The sequence below is a fragment of the Ambystoma mexicanum genome, chromosome 13 (assembly GCF_040938575.1).
Source record: "Ambystoma mexicanum isolate Mex_15411 chromosome 13, UKY_AmexF1_1, whole genome shotgun sequence".
In the NCBI taxonomy this organism is placed as follows: Eukaryota; Metazoa; Chordata; class Amphibia; order Caudata; family Ambystomatidae; genus Ambystoma; species Ambystoma mexicanum.
In genome coordinates, this window is record NC_090938.1 from 341,796,389 (window position 1) to 341,814,552 (window position 18,164).

General features: G+C 48.9%; 7 non-coding genes across 7 annotated transcripts; all 7 read right to left on the reverse strand.

Moving 5' to 3' along the window:
• Nucleotides 1-2,526: 2,526 nt before the first annotated feature.
• On the reverse strand, nucleotides 2,527-2,599 carry TRNAR-ACG (transfer RNA arginine (anticodon ACG)). Its single transcript has one exon. It is a non-coding gene; the product is annotated as a tRNA-Arg (tRNA).
• A 312-nt stretch (nucleotides 2,600-2,911) lies between these two features.
• Nucleotides 2,912-2,984, reverse strand: TRNAR-ACG (transfer RNA arginine (anticodon ACG)). The gene has a single exon. It is a non-coding gene; the product is annotated as a tRNA-Arg (tRNA).
• A 4,525-nt stretch (nucleotides 2,985-7,509) lies between these two features.
• On the reverse strand, nucleotides 7,510-7,582 carry TRNAR-ACG (transfer RNA arginine (anticodon ACG)). Its single transcript has one exon. It is a non-coding gene; the product is annotated as a tRNA-Arg (tRNA).
• Nucleotides 7,583-7,894: 312 nt separating this feature from the next.
• TRNAR-ACG (transfer RNA arginine (anticodon ACG)) lies at nucleotides 7,895-7,967 on the reverse strand. The gene has a single exon. It is a non-coding gene; the product is annotated as a tRNA-Arg (tRNA).
• A 4,526-nt stretch (nucleotides 7,968-12,493) lies between these two features.
• TRNAH-AUG (transfer RNA histidin (anticodon AUG)) lies at nucleotides 12,494-12,566 on the reverse strand. The gene has a single exon. It is a non-coding gene; the product is annotated as a tRNA-His (tRNA).
• Nucleotides 12,567-12,878: 312 nt separating this feature from the next.
• TRNAR-ACG (transfer RNA arginine (anticodon ACG)) lies at nucleotides 12,879-12,951 on the reverse strand. Its single transcript has one exon. It is a non-coding gene; the product is annotated as a tRNA-Arg (tRNA).
• A 4,525-nt stretch (nucleotides 12,952-17,476) lies between these two features.
• On the reverse strand, nucleotides 17,477-17,549 carry TRNAH-AUG (transfer RNA histidin (anticodon AUG)). Its single transcript has one exon. It is a non-coding gene; the product is annotated as a tRNA-His (tRNA).
• Between the last annotated feature and the right edge of the window lie 615 nt (nucleotides 17,550-18,164).

The following is an 18,164-nucleotide window of genomic DNA, read 5'->3' on the forward strand; positions in this document are numbered from 1 at the left end:
AAGGAGTTGCGTATCTTCAGATCTATAGATTCCTGCTATGATATGACATGATATTGTATTTGAATCGTACTCATACATGCGTGTTTCAGAGCGTGACGAGGCAAGGGAGGGGAAGAAGGGAGGACAAAACAGCGATCTTCCTAGGCCCAGTGACATTGAGAATGCTCAAGTGCAGGGGAGAGGGAGGGAGGAAAGTGCAAGGAGAGGGGCGAGGTGGAACGTGCCGAGGAAGGGATAAAACCAACAACAACTGGTAGCGCAGCCAGCAGGGTGGCAAGTGCGAGGTTTAAAGCGCAGACAAGGGGTGTCTGATAAGTGCAGGTAAGGGCACTGTAGGGTTACAGATACAGACCCAAGTGCAAGGATTGCGTGCAAGGGTTGCCAGGAGGCAGTGCAGGTGTGCGGCTGGGTGGGCAGGGACCTTGGCCCGAAATCAGAGGGTAGCCAGGTGCACGGAGCCGAAGCAGACAGATCAGCAGGGGAGCGGAAGAGCAAAGGCAGAAGCAAAGAGGAAGGTCTTGAGGTGCTTCCGGAACCAGAGATGGTTCTCCTCAAGTTTCAGTGTGGCAGGCAGGCTGTTCCAGAGGGAGGCCCCAGCTGAGGAAAGAGATCTACCCCCAACTCGTTGCTTGGAGAAGCGACCGGCCCTGAGGGAGTTGGAGGTGGAGGAGAAAAGAGCTCGAGTGGGAAGGTATTTACGGAGGGAGAGTTGAAGGTATTTTGGACCCAGGCCCCAGTAAGCCTTGTGGACAATGCAGAGGGACTTGAATTTAACCCTTGCAGCCACTGGGAGCAATGAAAAGATTTCAGGGCTGGAGAGATACGATCCCTGGGCTTCAGACCAAGGAAACGTCTTGCAGTCCTGTTCTGGATGAGTTGCAGAGGACAGAGAGAAGAAGCAGGCAGATTTAGAAAGAGGCTGGTGCAGTAGTCTAGCCTAGAGAGAATCAGAGCTCTAGATACAGTAAGCTTCTGGGGGAAGGAGAGGAAAGGAACAATACCTCTGCAAATGTACAGTTGGTAGTTTGACTTCTTAGAGATGTCAGAGATGTGAGAAGAAAAGGAGAGTGTGGAGTCGAAGATGACCCCAAGGTTCTTAGCCTCAAAGGTGGGAGCAGGAAGAGGGCCAAGGGAGGCCGGCCAGAGAGTGGCAGGAAAGGAGGGTGCAGGTGTGCCGATGAGGAGAATCTCTGCCTAAATGGGATTAAGGCAGAGATCATTGGCGGCAGACCAGTCCTGGATGGCAGACAGACGGTCAGAGATGAGGGAGGGAAGCCTGAAAACAAGCAGAGTGTCATCCGCATAGCACTGAAAGTTGAAGCAGAGAGCTGCAATGCGGTGGGCAATGGGTGCCAGGTATTGGTTGAACAGCCAGGGAGAGAGGTTAGACCCGTGGGGAACACCACAAGTAGAGATTGAGATGGCGAAAAGGAAGGACCCAAGTTGGACCTGGGGGGGCCGATCAGAGTGGAAAGAGGTCATCCAGGCCAGGGCCTGATCAGTGATACCCGGCTTATCACGGAGACAGTTGAGCAGGATGGCATGGTTGACCGTGTCAAAGGCAGAAGAGAAATCGAGTAGGATGAGGACCCAAAAGGGATGTTAGAGTCATGGTTGGACAGCAGGTCTTCACAGGTGTTCAGGAGAGCAGTTTCCATGCTTCTGACAGCTCTGAAGCCAGGCTGATGGTCATGGAGACAACCAACAGAGTCGGTGTGAAGATTAAGCTGGGAGATGGTCAGCTTTTCCAAGAGTTTGCCCTGGAAAGGAGTGATAGAAACCTGCGAAGTTAGCCGGGCCGGAGGGGTCGGCTGTGGAATTTTTGAGAAGAGGGTGCACAAGAGAATGCTTCAGAGTGGAGGGGAAGATTCCACAGGTGATGGAATGGTTACAGAAGTCGGCCAGATTCAGAGCAAGGGTGTCAATGTGGTCCTTGATGGTTTTGGACGAACAGGGAAGAACCTGTTTTGACTGGAATCACACAATCTCCTGGGCTTGCGCCAATCTGGTTTCCAACCAAGCCACGGCACTGAATCGGCCTTACTGGACCTAAAGATTCAACAGGATGATATCAAAGATGCCAAGAAGCAAGCCCTCCTCTTGTTACTGGGCCTGTCTGCAGCCTTCGACCATGTATACATATTGAATAAATCAAAAAGGCAGCCTATGATCGAGCCAGCCAGGAGTCAACCTGGAATTAGTCAAATGTGTTATCCATTGCGCCACTGGACCGCTGCTACAGCGTGAGCAGGAGTCAGCACTTTTGTAACGAAACAGAAGTTTCCTGCTTGAGACACAGTGAGAAACGTACTTCTCATTTTTACAAGGAGAGGTAGAAAAAAACGCTACAAGCCCACAATGAGCAGGTGAGCGAGCGTGTGCCATCATGAGAAACTTAGTTCTCATTTTTCCCAGAGGAGAGGTAGAAAAAACGCACTAACTACGAACAAACAATGTGCTTTTGTGTGCCATGCGTGACAAGGCTCATTTTTAAATACTTTCTAGAACAAAAAGGCAGCATGCGAACGAGCCAGCCAGGAGTCGAACCTGGAATCTTCTGCTCCGTAGGCAGACGCGTTATCCATTGCGCCACTGGCCCTCTGCTGCAGTGACTCTTGGAATCAGCACTTTTGTTACGACGCAGAGGCTCATCATGCGGATTGAGCCATCATGAGCAACTTAGTTCTCATTTTTATAAGGAGAGGTGGTTGAAAACACGCCTACGAACTGACAATGAGCAGGCGTGTGCCATGTGTTAGAGACATCATGAGAAATAAGGTAGTTCCCATTTTTTCTCCCGAGTAGAGGTAGAAACACGCTGCAACAGTGACTACAAACACACAATGAGCTTTCGAGTGCCTTGCGTGAGAAGGCTCATTTTTAAATACAGAACAAAAAGGCAGCATTTGAACGAGCCAGCCAGGAGTCGAACCTGGAATCTTCTGCTCCGTAGGCAGACGCGTTATCCATTGCGCCACTGGCCCGCTGCTGCACTGTGTGCTGCATTCAGCACTTTTGTTACGAACCAGAGGCTCAGGTCGGGCTGCCTGAGACATCACGAGAAACTTTGTTCTCATTTTTACAGCGAGAGGTAGGAAAAACGCTACCAACACACAATAAGCAGGCGTGTGACATGTGTTAAAGAAGGCTCATTTTTAAATACTTTATTGAAAACAATACATACAAACATCTGACAAAGAACGCATTTGGCATCAGATACTGCCCGGATTGCAACTCTCTGCACGTATTTTCTGGCGAGTTTTACGGACCAAGCATCTCATTTATTGTACTATAGCACTCACATTTTCATGCGCAAATAACAGATTTAGACTGTTTTCACTTTTTAGTATTGTACCATTTTATGTGCTCGGTGCTCTTCAGTGTTAAATCCGCGGGAGAGGATGATCTGTACCCAGATCAACCCCAAAAGTGCCATACAGATATGAAACAGGTAAGGCCTGAGTGATAGGCGTGCCAAGGAGTACTCGACGTGCATGCCACAGAAACGCGAAACATGCAACAAGTGAGAGACATAAAATGGGGTTTTTCACTTTAAGAAATAACATATAATATATTGAATACAATTTTTTGTTTACTTCTTAAAAGGTGTTTTATTGAGCTGCAGCCTTCCTCTTAGAGAGCAGGACTAAGAAGCCCGGCTGGAGCATTTCAGCACATTTTTATTTCCTTTTGGCGATCGCTGTGTCAGGGTGTTGGGTTGGGGCTCCAAGATTGCCGAACACCAGGCGAGCAGTCTATCATGGGGAACAGTTTAGTATACAACACCGGTGCGATGAAGGCACATGGCCTACTGTGCATTTTAAGCACCACCTATAAGCCGAAACCGTTGCATTGAAGTACAGGTAGGAGGGAGATGACATGTGAAGAGGGACACATGACTTGTTTTTTTTTGGGTTATTTATTTGTTAAATATTGTTGGTTGTTTATCGTCTAATTGACTGCCTTGGGCCATGCTTACCTCTTTGGCCATTCCCACCCACTCCTTGCCCCTCCCACCCAAAACTCAACCCCTGGTATCTATGTTGTTTCTAAGCAGTCTGCTGTGAGTTAATAGCTTAATTGCCGCTGTAAATGGCTACCGGTATAATAACAAAAATCTTACCCAATTCTACCTGTCCTTAACTCACTACCCCACCCCCTCTATTCCCACCTCTCCCCTCTCACCCAATCTACCCTTATCCCCACCCTACTCTACCACCACTGACTATACCCCAAACCACTCTACACCTACCCCACTCTTCGCTACCCACAATATCCCACACCACTGTACACCTACCCTACCCACTGCCCCACCCCACTGTACCCCTATCCATCAAACCACTGTAGACTGGCAAGGTGACACGAGGTCCTTTGATCCCAATAGATTTCGCCCAGCCTTTCCATATCTTCAGATCACTACCGAGTTAAGGTACGTGTTTGTTGAGTCTTCAACTTACCCCAGACCTACGCTAGTTGTTCAAGATCAGACAGGCAGTCAAAGTGAATAGGCACGCCTTTGACAGTGTCTCTTCGGATGTAGGTAGATGCACAAAGTATTCTATTCTGAGGTCCATGCATTCTGCCATGTAAGCGCCAAACAGCCCTTTCACGGGAAGACCCTTCAAAAAGTAAAGACTCCGCTTTCTGTATGTTGGCATGTAGCACGTAGCCCATCTTGGCAGATAGCGTACATCACATTGCATCTAGTGGTGGCCCCATGTTGTGATTCTTCACTTGCCAAATCATAGCAGTGCTAAAAGGTCATGGCCAAGAGGCCTCAGCGGCAGGGGATCTGCGTCCAGTGCAAATTGGCACATGCCAAAACGTCCTGAACAATGGAGAAGGCAAAGAAGTTTCATTAGTGGTGTAATGGGAGGATAAATCGTGTTCCAGATGTTGGGGACATCCCTCAGACCTGTTAAGGGCCTCCATCACACCACTGAGGAATCATCCTTGTTTGTTACTGTTTGCAATGAATGATTGAAGGAGTTGCGTATCTTCAGATCTATAGATTCCTGCTATGATATGACATGATATTGTATTTGAATCGTACTCATACACGCGTGTTTCAGAGCGTGACGAGGCAAGGGAGGGGAAGAAGGGAGGACAAAACAGCGATCTTCCTAGGCCCAGTGACATTGAGAATGCTCAAGTGCAGGGGAGAGGGAGGGAGGAAAGTGCAAGGAGAGGGGCGAGGTGGAACGTGCCGAGGAAGGGATAAAAACAACAACAACTGGTAGCGCAGCCAGCAGGGTGGCAAGTGCGAGGTTTAAAGCGCAGACAAGGGGTGTCTGATAAGTGCAGGTAAGGGCACTGTAGGGTTACAGATACAGACCCAAGTGCAAGGATTGCGTGCAAGGGTTGCCAGGAGGCAGTGCAGGTGTGCGGCTGGGTGGGCAGGGACCTTGGCCCGAAATCAGAGGGTAGCCAGGTGCACGGAGCCGAAGCAGACAGATCAGCAGGGGAGCGGAAGAGCAAAGGCAGAAGCAAAGAGGAAGGTCTTGAGGTGCTTCCGGAACCAGAGATGGTTCTCCTCAAGTTTCAGTGTGGCAGGCAGGCTGTTCCAGAGGGAGGCCCCAGCTGAGGAAAGAGATCTACCCCCAACTCGTTGCTTGGAGAAGCGACCGGCCCTGAGGGAGTTGGAGGTGGAGGAGAAAAGAGCTCGAGTGGGAAGGTATTTACGGAGGGAGAGTTGAAGGTATTTTGGACCCAGGCCCCAGTAAGCCTTGTGGACAATGCAGAGGGACTTGAATTTAACCCTTGCAGCCACTGGGAGCAATGAAAAGATTTCAGGGCTGGAGAGATACGATCCCTGGGCTTCAGACCAAGGAAACGTCTTGCAGTCCTTTTCTAGATGAGTTGCAGAGGACAGAGAGAAGAAGCAGGCAGATTTAGAAAGAGGCTGTTGCAGTAGTCTAGCCTAGAGAGAATCAGAGCTCTAGATACAGTAAGCTTCTGGGGGAAGGAGAGGAAAGGAACAATACCTCTGCAAAGGTACAGTTGGTAGTTTGACTTCTTAGAGATGTCAGAGATGTGAGAAGAAAAGGAGAGTGTGGAGTCGAAGATGACCCCAAGGTTCTTAGCCTCAAAGGTGGGAGCAGGAAGAGGGCCAAGGGAGGCCGGCCAGAGAGTGGCAGGAAAGGAGGGTGCAGGTGTGCCGATGAGGAGAATCTCTGCCTAAATGGGATTAAGGCAGAGATCATTGGCGGCAGACCAGTCCTGGATGGCAGACAGACGGTCAGAGATGAGGGAGGGAAGCCTGAAAACAAGCAGAGTGTCATCCGCATAGCACTGAAAGTTGAAGCAGAGAGCTGCAATGCGGTGGGCAATGGGTGCCAGGTATTGGTTGAACAGCCAGGGAGAGAGGTTAGACCCGTGGGGAACACCACAAGTAGAGAATGAGATGGCGAAAAGGAAGGACCCAAGTTGGACCTGGGAGGGCCGATCAGAGTGGAAAGAGGTCATCCAGGCCAGGGCCTGATCAGTGATACCCGGCTTATCACGGAGACAGTTGAGCAGGATGGCATGGTTGACCGTGTCAAAGGCAGAAAGGAAATCGAGTAGGATGAGGACCCAAAAGGGATGTTAGAGTCATGGTTGGACAGCAGGTCTTCACAGGTGTTCAGGAGAGCAGTTTCCATGCTTCTGACAGCTCTGAAGCCAGGCTGATGGTCATGGAGACAACCAACAGAGTCGGTGTGAAGATTAAGCTGGGAGATGGTCAGCTTTTCCAAGAGTTTGCCCTGGAAAGGAGTGATAGAAACCTGCGAAGTTAGCCGGGCCGGAGGGGTCGGCTGTGGAATTTTTGAGAAGAGGGTGCACAAGAGAATGCTTCAGAGTGGAGGGGAAGATTCCACAGGTGATGGAATGGTTACAGAAGTCGGCCAGATTCAGAGCAAGGGTGTCAATGTGGTCCTTGATGGTTTTGGACGAACAGGGAAGAACCTGTTTTGACTGGAATCACACAATCTCCTGGGCTTGCGCCAATCTGGTTTCCAACCAAGCCACGGCACTGAATCGGCCTTACTGGACCTAAAGATTCAACAGGATGATATCAAAGATGCCAAGAAGCAAGCCCTCCTCTTGTTACTGGGCCTGTCTGCAGCCTTCGACCATGTATACATATTGAATAAATCAAAAAGGCAGCCTATGATCGAGCCAGCCAGGAGTCAACCTGGAATTAGTCAAATGTGTTATCCATTGCGCCACTGGACCGCTGCTACAGCGTGAGCAGGAGTCAGCACTTTTGTAACGAAATAGAAGTTTCCTGCTTGAGACACAGTGAGAAACGTACTTCTCATTTTTACAAGGAGAGGTAGAAAAAAACGCTACAAGCCCACAATGAGCAGGTGAGCGAGCGTGTGCCATCATGAGAAACTTAGTTCTCATTTTTCCCAGAGGAGAGGTAGAAAAAACGCACTAACTACGAACAAACAATGTGCTTTTGTGTGCCATGCGTGACAAGGCTCATTTTTAAATACTTTCTAGAACAAAAAGGCAGCATGCAAACGAGCCAGCCAGGAGTCGAACCTGGAATCTTCTGCTCCGTAGGCAGACGCGTTATCCATTGCGCCACTGGCCCTCTGCTGCAGTGACTCTTGGAATCAGCACTTTTGTTACGACGCAGATGCTCATCATGCGGATTGAGCCATCATGAGCAACTTAGTTCTCATTTTTATAAGGAGAGGTGGTTGAAAACACGCCTACGAACTGACAATGAGCAGGCGTGTGCCATGTGTTAGAGACATCATGAGAAATAAGGTAGTTCCCATTTTTTCTCCCGAGTAGAGGTAGAAACACGCTGCAACAGTGACTACAAACACACAATGAGCTTTCGAGTGCCTTGCGTGAGAAGGCTCATTTTTAAATACAGAACAAAAAGGCAGCATTTGAACGAGCCAGCCAGGAGTCGAACCTGGAATCTTCTGCTCCGTAGGCAGACGCGTTATCCATTGCGCCACTGGCCCGCTGCTGCACTGTGTGCTGCATTCAGCACTTTTGTTACGAACCAGAGGCTCAGGTCGGGCTGCCTGAGACATCACGAGAAACTTTGTTCTCATTTTTACAGCGAGAGGTAGGAAAAACGCTACCAACACACAATAAGCAGGCGTGTGACATGTGTTAAAGAAGGCTCATTTTTAAATACTTTATTGAAAACAATACATACAAACATCTGACAAAGAACGCATTTGGCATCAGATACTGCCCGGATTGCAACTCTCTGCACGTATTTTCTGGCGAGTTCTACGGACCAAGCATCTCATTTATTGTACGATAGCACTCACATTTTCATGCGCAAATAACAGATTTAGACTGTTTTCACTTTTTAGTATTGTACCATTTTATGTGCTCGGTGCTCTTCAGTGTTAAATCCGCGGGAGAGGATGATCTGTACCCAGATCAACCCCAAAAGTGCCATACAGATATGAAACAGGTAAGGCCTGAGTGATAGGCGTGCCAAGGAGTACTCGACGTGCAAGCTACAGAAACGCGAAACATGCAACAAGTGAGAGACATAAAATGGGGTTTTTCACTTTAAGAAATAACATATAATATATTGAATACAATTTTTTGTTTACTTCTTAAAAGGTGTTTTATTGAGCTGTAGCCTTCCTCTTAGAGAGCAGGACTAAGAAGCCCGGCTGGAGCATTTCAGCACATTTTTATTTCCTTTTGGCGATCGCTGTGTCAGGGTGTTGGGTTGGGGCTCCAAGATTGCCGAACACCAGGCGAGCAGTCTATCATGGGGAACAGTTTAGTATACAACACCGGTGCGATGAAGGCACATGGCCTACTCTGCATTTTAAGCACCACCTATAAGCCGAAACCGTTGCATTGAAGTACAGGTAGGAGGGAGATGACATGTGAAGAGGGACACACGACTTGTTTTTTTTTTGGGTTATTTATTTGTTAAATATTGTTGGTTGTTTATCGTCTAATTGACTGCCTTGGGCCATGCTTACCTCTTTGGCCATTCCCACCCACTCCTTGCCCCTCCCACCCAAAACTCAACCCCTGGTATCTATGTTGTTTCTAAGCAGTCTGCTGTGAGTTAATGGCTTAATTGCCGCTGTAAATGGCTACCGGTATAATAACAAAAATCTTACCCAATTCTACCTGTCCTTAACTCACTACCCCACCCCCTCTATTCCCACTTCTCCCCTCTCACCCAATCTACCCTTATCCCCACCCTACTCTACCACCACTGACTATACCCCAAACCACTCTACACCTACCCCACTCTTCGCTACCCACAATATCCCACACCACTGTACACCTACCCTACCCACTGCCCCACCCCACTGTACCCCTATCCATCAAACCACTGTAGACTGGCAAGGTGACACGAGGTCCTTTGATCCCAATAGATTTCGCCCAGCCTTTCCATATCTTCAGATCACTACCGAGTTAAGGTACGTGTTTGTTGAGTCTTCAACTTACCCCAGACCTACGCTAGTTGTTCAAGATCAGACAGGCAGTCAAAGTGAACAGGCACGCCTTTGACAGTGTCTCTTCGGATGTAGGTAGATGCACAAAGTATTCTATTCTGAGGTCCATGCATTCTGCCATGTAAGCGCCAAACAGCCCTTTCACGGGAAGACCCTTCAAAAAGTAAAGACTCCGCTTTCTGTATGTTGGCATGTAGCACGTAGCCCATCTTGGCAGATAGCGTACATCACATTGCATCTAGTGGTGGCCCCATGTTGTGATTCTTCACTTGCCAAATCATAGCAGTGCTAAAAGGTCATGGCCAAGAGGCCTCAGCGGCAGGGGATCTGCGTCCAGTGCAAATTGGCACATGCCAAAACGTCCTGAACAATGGAGAAGGCAAAGAAGTTTCATTAGTGGTGTAATGGGAGGATAAATCGTGTTCCAGATGTTGGGGACATCCCTCAGACCTGTTAAGGGCCTCCATCACACCACTGAGGAATCATCCTTGTTTGTTACTGTTTGCAATGAATGATTGAAGGAGTTGCGTATCTTCAGATCTATAGATTCCTGCTATGATATGACATGATATTGTATTTGAATCGTACTCATACACGCGTGTTTCAGAGCGTGACGAGGCAAGGGAGGGGAAGAAGGGAGGACAAAACAGCGATCTTCCTAGGCCCAGTGACATTGAGAATGCTCAAGTGCAGGGGAGAGGGAGGGAGGAAAGTGCAAGGAGAGGGGCGAGGTGGAACGTGCCGAGGAAGGGATAAAAACAACAACAACTGGTAGCGCAGCCAGCAGGGTGGCAAGTGCGAGGTTTAAAGCGCAGACAAGGGGTGTCTGATAAGTGCAGGTAAGGGCACTGTAGGGTTACAGATACAGACCCAAGTGCAAGGATTGCGTGCAAGGGTTGCCAGGAGGCAGTGCAGGTGTGCGGCTGGGTGGGCAGGGACCTTGGCCCGAAATCAGAGGGTAGCCAGGTGCACGGAGCCGAAGCAGACAGATCAGCAGGGGAGCGGAAGAGCAAAGGCAGAAGCAAAGAGGAAGGTCTTGAGGTGCTTCCGGAACCAGAGATGGTTCTCCTCAAGTTTCAGTGTGGCAGGCAGGCTGTTCCAGAGGGAGGCCCCAGCTGAGGAAAGAGATCTACCCCCAACTCGTTGCTTGGAGAAGCGACCGGCCCTGAGGGAGTTGGAGGTGGAGGAGAAAAGAGCTCGAGTGGGAAGGTATTTACGGAGGGAGAGTTGAAGGTATTTTGGACCCAGGCCCCAGTAAGCCTTGTGGACAATGCAGAGGGACTTGAATTTAACCCTTGCAGCCACTGGGAGCAATGAAAAGATTTCAGGGCTGGAGAGATACGATCCCTGGGCTTCAGACCAAGGAAACGTCTTGCAGTCCTGTTCTGGATGAGTTGCAGAGGACAGAGAGAAGAAGCAGGCAGATTTAGAAAGAGGCTGTTGCAGTAGTCTAGCCTAGAGAGAATCAGAGCTCTAGATACAGTAAGCTTCTGGGGGAAGGAGAGGAAAGGAACAATACCTCTGCAAATGTACAGTTGGTAGTTTGACTTCTTAGAGATGTCAGAGATGTGAGAAGAAAAGGAGAGTGTGGAGTCGAAGATGACCCCAAGGTTCTTAGCCTCAAAGGTTGGAGCAGGAAGAGGGCCAAGGGAGGCCGGCCAGAGAGTGGCAGGAAAGGAGGGTGCAGGTGTGCCGATGAGGAGAATCTCTGCCTAAATGGGATTAAGGCAGAGATCATTGGCGGCAGACCAGTCCTGGATGGCAGACAGACGGTCAGAGATGAGGGAGGGAAGCCTGAAAACAAGCAGAGTGTCATCCGCATAGCACTGAAAGTTGAAGCAGAGAGCTGCAATGCAGTGGGAAATGGGTGCCAGGTATTGGTTGAACAGCCAGGGAGAGAGGTTAGACCCGTGGGGAACACCACAAGTAGAGAATGAGATGGCGAAAAGGAAGGACCCAAGTTGGACCTGGGAGGGCCGATCAGAGTGGAAAGAGGTCATCCAGGCCAGGGCCTGATCAGTGATACCCGGCTTATCACGGAGACAGTTGAGCAGGATGGCATGGTTGACCGTGTCAAAGGCAGAAGAGAAATCGAGTAGGATGAGGACCCAAAAGGGATGTTAGAGTCATGGTTGGACAGCAGGTCTTCACAGGTGTTCAGGAGAGCAGTTTCCATGCTTCTGACAGCTCTGAAGCCAGGCTGATGGTCATGGAGACAACCAACAGAGTCGGTGTGAAGATTAAGCTGGGAGATGGTCAGCTTTTCCAAGAGTTTGCCCTGGAAAGGAGTGATAGAAACCTGCGAAGTTAGCCGGGCCGGAGGGGTCGGCTGTGGAATTTTTGAGAAGAGGGTGCACAAGAGAATGCTTCAGAGTGGAGGGGAAGATTCCACAGGTGATGGAATGGTTACAGAAGTCGGCCAGATTCAGAGCAAGGGTGTCAATGTGGTCCTTGATGGTTTTGGACGAACAGGGAAGAACCTGTTTTGACTGGAATCACACAATCTCCTGGGCTTGCGCCAATCTGGTTTCCAACCAAGCCACGGCACTGAATCGGCCTTACTGGACCTAAAGATTCAACAGGATGATATCAAAGATGCCAAGAAGCAAGCCCTCCTCTTGTTACTGGGCCTGTCTGCAGCCTTCGACCATGTATACATATTGAATAAATCAAAAAGGCAGCCTATGATCGAGCCAGCCAGGAGTCAACCTGGAATTAGTCAAATGTGTTATCCATTGCGCCACTGGACCGCTGCTACAGCGTGAGCAGGAGTCAGCACTTTTGTAACGAAACAGAAGTTTCCTGCTTGAGACACAGTGAGAAACGTACTTCTCATTTTTACAAGGAGAGGTAGAAAAAAACGCTACAAGCCCACAATGAGCAGGTGAGCGAGCGTGTGCCATCATGAGAAACTTAGTTCTCATTTTTCCCAGAGGAGAGGTAGAAAAAACGCACTAACTACGAACAAACAATGTGCTTTTGTGTGCCATGCGTGACAAGGCTCATTTTTAAATACTTTCTAGAACAAAAAGGCAGCATGCGAACGAGCCAGCCAGGAGTCGAACCTGGAATCTTCTGCTCCATAGGCAGACGCGTTATCCATTGCGCCACTGGCCCTCTGCTGCAGTGACTCTTGGAATCAGCACTTTTGTTACGACGCAGAGGCTCATCATGCGGATTGAGCCATCATGAGCAACTTAGTTCTCATTTTTATAAGGAGAGGTGGTTGAAAACACGCCTACGAACTGACAATGAGCAGGCGTGTGCCATGTGTTAGAGACATCATGAGAAATAACGTAGTTCCCATTTTTTCTCCCGAGTAGAGGTAGAAACACGCTGCAACAGTGACTACAAACACACAATGAGCTTTCGAGTGCCTTGCGTGAGAAGGCTCATTTTAAAATACAGAACAAAAAGGCAGCATTTGAACGAGCCAGCCAGGAGTCGAACCTGGAATCTTCTGCTCCGTAGGCAGACGCGTTATCCATTGCGCCACTGGCCCGCTGCTGCACTGTGAGCTGCATTCAGCACTTTTGTTACGAACCAGAGGCTCAGGTCGGGCTGCCTGAGACATCACGAGAAACTTTGTTCTCATTTTTACAGCGAGAGGTAGGAAAAACGCTACCAACACACAATAAGCAGGCGTGTGACATGTGTTAAAGAAGGCTCATTTTTAAATACTTTATTGAAAACAATACATACAAACATCTGACAAAGAACGCATTTGGCATCAGATACTGCCCGGATTGCAACTCTCTGCACGTATTTTCTGGCGAGTTTTACGGACCAAGCATCTCATTTATTGTACTATAGCACTCACATTTTCATGCGCAAATAACAGATTTAGACTGTTTTCACTTTTTAGTATTGTACCATTTTATGTGCTCGGTGCTCTTCAGTGTTAAATCCGCGGGAGAGGATGATCTGTACCCAGATCAACCCCAAAAGTGCCATACAGATATGAAACAGGTAAGGCCTGAGTGATAGGCGTGCCAAGGAGTACTCGACGTGCATGCCACAGAAACGCGAAACATGCAACAAGTGAGAGACATAAAATGGGGTTTTTCACTTTAAGAAATAACATATAATATATTGAATACAATTTTTTGTTTACTTCTTAAAAGGTGTTTTATTGAGCTGTAGCCTTCCTCTTAGAGAGCAGGACTAAGAAGCCCGGCTGGAGCATTTCAGCACATTTTTATTTCCTTTTGGCGATCGCTGTGTCAGGGTGTTGGGTTGGGGCTCCAAGATTGCCGAACACCAGGCGAGCAGTCTATCATGGGGAACAGTTTAGTATACAACACCGGTGCGATGAAGGCACATGGCCTACTGTGCATTTTAAGCACCACCTATAAGCCGAAACCGTTGCATTGAAGTACAGGTAGGAGGGAGATGACATGTGAAGAGGGACACATGACTTGTTTTTTTTTGGGTTATTTATTTGTTAAATATTGTTGGTTGTTTATCGTCTAATTGACTGCCTTGGGCCATGCTTACCTCTTTGGCCATTCCCACCCACTCCTTGCCCCTCCCACCCAAAACTCAACCCCTGGTATCTATGTTGTTTCTAAGCAGTCTGCTGTGAGTTAATGGCTTAATTGCCGCTGTAAATGGCTACCGGTATAATAACAAAAATCTTACCCAATTCTACCTGTCCTTAACTCACTACCCCACCCCCTCTATTCCCACCTCTCCCCTCTCACCCAATCTACCCTTATCCCCACCCTACTCTACCACCACTGACTATACCCCAAACCACTCTACACCTACCCCACTCTTCGCTACCCACAATATCCCACACCACTGTACACCTACCCTACCCACTGCCCCACCCCACTGTACCCCTATCCATCAAACCACTGTAGACTGGCAAGGTGACACGAGGTCCTTTGATCCCAATAGATTTCGCCCAGCCTTTCCATATCTTCAGATCACTACCGAGTTAAGGTACGTGTTTGTTGAGTCTTCAACTTACCCCAGACCTACGCTAGTTGTTCAAGATCAGACAGGCAGTCAAAGTGAACAGGCACGCCTTTGACAGTGTCTCTTCGGATGTAGGTAGATGCACAAAGTATTCTATTCTGAGGTCCATGCATTCTGCCATGTAAGCGCCAAACAGCCCTTTCACGGGAAGACCCTTCAAAAAGTAAAGACTCCGCTTTCTGTATGTTGGCATGTAGCACGTAGCCCATCTTGGCAGATAGCGTACATCACATTGCATCTAGTGGTGGCCCCATGTTGTGATTCTTCACTTGCCAAATCATAGCAGTGCTAAAAGGTCATGGCCAAGAGGCCTCAGCGGCAGGGGATCTGCGTCCAGTGCAAATTGGAACATGCCAAAACGTCCTGAACAATGGAGAAGGCAAAGAAGTTTCATTAGTGGTGTAATGGGAGGATAAATCGTGTTCCAGATGTTGGGGACATCCCTCAGACCTGTTAAGGGCCTCCATCACACCACTGAGGAATCATCCTTGTTTGTTACTGTTTGCAATGAATGATTGAAGGAGTTGCGTATCTTCAGATCTATAGATTCCTGCTATGATATGACATGATATTGTATTTGAATCGTACTCATACACGCGTGTTTCAGAGCGTGACGAGGCAAGGGAGGGGAAGAAGGGAGGACAAAACAGCGATCTTCCTAGGCCCAGTGACATTGAGAATGCTCAAGTGCAGGGGAGAGGGAGGGAGGAAAGTGCAAGGAGAGGGGCGAGGTGGAACGTGCCGAGGAAGGGATAAAAACAACAACAACTGGTAGCGCAGCCAGCAGGGTGGCAAGTGCGAGGTTTAAAGCGCAGACAAGGGGTGTCTGATAAGTGCAGGTAAGGGCACTGTAGGGTTACAGATACAGACCCAAGTGCAAGGATTGCGTGCAAGGGTTGCCAGGAGGCAGTGCAGGTGTGCGGCTGGGTGGGCAGGGACCTTGGCCCGAAATCAGAGGGTAGCCAGGTGCACGGAGCCGAAGCAGACAGATCAGCAGGGGAGCGGAAGAGCAAAGGCAGAAGCAAAGAGGAAGGTCTTGAGGTGCTTCCGGAACCAGAGATGGTTCTCCTCAAGTTTCAGTGTGGCAGGCAGGCTGTTCCAGAGGGAGGCCCCAGCTGAGGAAAGAGATCTACCCCCAACTCGTTGCTTGGAGAAGCGACCGGCCCTGAGGGAGTTGGAGGTGGAGGAGAAAAGAGCTCGAGTGGGAAGGTATTTACGGAGGGAGAGTTGAAGGTATTTTGGACCCAGGCCCCAGTAAGCCTTGTGGACAATGCAGAGGGACTTGAATTTAACCCTTGCAGCCACTGGGAGCAATGAAAAGATTTCAGGGCTGGAGAGATACGATCCCTGGGCTTCAGACCAAGGAAACGTCTTGCAGTCCTGTTCTGGATGAGTTGCAGAGGACAGAGAGAAGAAGCAGGCAGATTTAGAAAGAGGCTGTTGCAGTAGTCTAGCCTAGAGAGAATCAGAGCTCTAGATACAGTAAGCTTCTGGGGGAAGGAGAGGAAAGGAACAATACCTCTGCAAATGTACAGTTGGTAGTTTGACTTCTTAGAGATGTCAGAGATGTGAGAAGAAAAGGAGAGTGTGGAGTCGAAGATGACCCCAAGGTTCTTAGCCTCAAAGGTGGGAGCAGGAAGAGGGCCAAGGGAGGCCGGCCAGAGAGTGGCAGGAAAGGAGGGTGCAGGTGTGCCGATGAGGAGAATCTCTGCCTAAATGGGATTAAGGCAGAGATCATTGGCGGCAGACCAGTCCTGGATGGCAGACAGACGGTCAGAGATGAGGGAGGGAAGCCTGAAAACAAGCAGAGTGTCATCCGCATAGCACTGAAAGTTGAAGCAGAGAGCTGCAATGCAGTGGGAAATGGGTGCCAGGTATTGGTTGAACAGCCAGGGAGAGAGGTTAGACCCGTGGGGAACACCACAAGTAGAGAATGAGATGGCGAAAAGGAAGGACCCAAGTTGGACCTGGGAGGGCCGATCAGAGTGGAAAGAGGTCATCCAGGCCAGGGCCTGATCAGTGATACCCGGCTTATCACGGAGACAGTTGAGCAGGATGGCATGGTTGACCGTGTCAAAGGCAGAAGAGAAATCGAGTAGGATGAGGACCCAAAAGGGATGTTAGAGTCATGGTTGGACAGCAGGTCTTCACAGGTGTTCAGGAGAGCAGTTTCCATGCTTCTGACAGCTCTGAAGCCAGGCTGATGGTCATGGAGACAACCAACAGAGTCGGTGTGAAGATTAAGCTGGGAGATGGTCAGCTTTTCCAAGAGTTTGCCCTGGAAAGGAGTGATAGAAACCTGCGAAGTTAGCCGGGCCGGAGGGGTCGGCTGTGGAATTTTTGAGAAGAGGGTGCACAAGAGAATGCTTCAGAGTGGAGGGGAAGATTCCACAGGTGATGGAATGGTTACAGAAGTCGGCCAGATTCAGAGCAAGGGTGTCAATGTGGTCCTTGATGGTTTTGGACGAACAGGGAAGAACCTGTTTTGACTGGAATCACACAATCTCCTGGGCTTGCGCCAATCTGGTTTCCAACCAAGCCACGGCACTGAATCGGCCTTACTGGACCTAAAGATTCAACAGGATGATATCAAAGATGCCAAGAAGCAAGCCCTCCTCTTGTTACTGGGCCTGTCTGCAGCCTTCGACCATGTATACATATTGAATAAATCAAAAAGGCAGCCTATGATCGAGCCAGCCAGGAGTCAACCTGGAATTAGTCAAATGTGTTATCCATTGCGCCACTGGACCGCTGCTACAGCGTGAGCAGGAGTCAGCACTTTTGTAACGAAACAGAAGTTTCCTGCTTGAGACACAGTGAGAAACGTACTTCTCATTTTTACAAGGAGAGGTAGAAAAAAACGCTACAAGCCCACAATGAGCAGGTGAGCGAGCGTGTGCCATCATGAGAAACTTAGTTCTCATTTTTCCCAGAGGAGAGGTAGAAAAAACGCACTAACTACGAACAAACAATGTGCTTTTGTGTGCCATGCGTGACAAGGCTCATTTTTAAATACTTTCTAGAACAAAAAGGCAGCATGCGAACGAGCCAGCCAGGAGTCGAACCTGGAATCTTCTGCTCCATAGGCAGACGCGTTATCCATTGCGCCACTGGCCCTCTGCTGCAGTGACTCTTGGAATCAGCACTTTTGTTACGACGCAGAGGCTCATCATGCGGATTGAGCCATCATGAGCAACTTAGTTCTCATTTTTATAAGGAGAGGTGGTTGAAAACACGCCTACGAACTGACAATGAGCAGGCGTGTGCCATGTGTTAGAGACATCATGAGAAATAACGTAGTTCCCATTTTTTCTCCCGAGTAGAGGTAGAAACACGCTGCAACAGTGACTACAAACACACAATGAGCTTTCGAGTGCCTTGCGTGAGAAGGCTCATTTTTAAATACAGAACAAAAAGGCAGCATTTGAACGAGCCAGCCAGGAGTCGAACCTGGAATCTTCTGCTCATCCATTGCGCCACTGGCCCGCTGCTGCACTGTGAGCTGCATTCAGCACTTTTGTTACGAACCAGAGGCTCAGGTCGGGCTGCCTGAGACATCACGAGAAACTTTGTTCTCATTTTTACAGCGAGAGGTAGGAAAAACGCTACCAACACACAATAAGCAGGCGTGTGACATGTGTTAAAGAAGGCTCATTTTTAAATACTTTATTGAAAACAATACATACAAACATCTGACAAAGAACGCATTTGGCATCAGATACTGCCCGGATT